The following is a 1,469-nucleotide window of genomic DNA, read 5'->3' as shown; positions in this document are numbered from 1 at the left end:
ATATCAGATAGTATGATACCTCCAACTTTGTTCTTCTTTCTCAAGATTGTTGGGGATATTTGGGATCTTCTATGGTTTCTTATAATTTTAAGATTATTTGTTCTAGTTCTCTGAAAAATGTCACTGGTATTTTGATAGGGATTGCATTGAATCTATAGATTTCTTTGAGAAGTATGGCCATTTCAACAATGCTGATTCATCCTACCCATGAATACAGTATATCCTTCCATTTATTTTTATCTTCTCCAATTTCTTTTTGCAGTGACATAATTTTCTGAAAACGGATGTTTTACATCCTTGGTTCATTAGATTCCTAAGCATTTCATTGTTTTTAATGCAATTGTAAATGGGATTGTTTTCTTAATTTCTCTTTCTGATATTTCATCATTGGTGTATAAAAATGTGACTGACTTTTGAATATTAATTTTGTATTCTGCTACTTTACTGAATTTATCTAACAGATTTTGGGTGGAATCTTTGGGTTCTCTATATATATTACCATGTTATCTGCAAATAATAAATTTTACTTTTTTTCCAATTTGGATGTCTTTTATTTCTCTTGTCTAATTGCTGCAGCTAGGAATTCCAATATTATGTTAAATAGAAGTGGTGCAAGTAGACATGCTGTCTTATTCTTGATTTTAAGGAAAACTCTTTTAGCTTTTCCTCATTGAGTGTGATGTTAACTGTAGTTTTGTCATATATGGCCTTTATAATGTTGAAGTATGTTCCCGCTATTCCCACTTTACTGACAGTTTTATCATAAATGGATGCTAGATTTTATCAAATGCTTTTTCTGCATCTATTAATACAATCATATGATTTTTATCTTTCAATTTATTAATGTGACATATCACATTAATTGATTTGCAGGTATTATACTAACCTTACATTCCAGGAATAAATCCAACTTGATCATGGTCTATGATATTTTTAATGTGTTGCTGAATTCATTAAATGCTAATATTTCGTTGAGGATTTTTTGTGTCAGTGTTCATCAAGGATATTGGCCTATAAGTTTTTTTTGTAATGTCTTTGTCTGGTTTTGGAATCAGGGTAATGGTAGCCTCGTAAAAAGAGTTAGGGAAGCTTCCCTCCTTTTGAATTTTTTATAATAGTTTGAGAAGAATAGGTGTAAATTTTTCTTTGACTATTTGGTAGAATATACCTGAGAAGCCATCTGATCCAGGACTTTTGTTTTTTAGGAGATTTTTGATTACTGATTCAATTTCATAGGTGATGCTATGTCAGTTAAGATTTTCTGCTTCTTCTTGACTCAGTCTTGGGAGATTGTATGTTTCTAGGAATGTATCCATTTCTTCTAGATTGTCCAATTTGTTGACACAAAATAGCTCATAATATTTTCTTATATTCCTTTGTATTTCTGTGAAATCTGTAGTTATTTCTTTCATTTCTGATTTTATTTATTTGGGTTCTCTTTCTTTTTTCTTTTCTTTCTTTCTTTCTTT

This window comes from Pteropus vampyrus, unplaced genomic scaffold (assembly GCF_000151845.1).
Source record: "Pteropus vampyrus isolate Shadow unplaced genomic scaffold, Pvam_2.0 Scaffold4, whole genome shotgun sequence".
In the NCBI taxonomy this organism is placed as follows: Eukaryota; Metazoa; Chordata; class Mammalia; order Chiroptera; family Pteropodidae; genus Pteropus; species Pteropus vampyrus.
The sequence above is the reverse complement of the archived record's forward strand: the minus strand, read 5'-3'. Positions refer to the sequence as shown.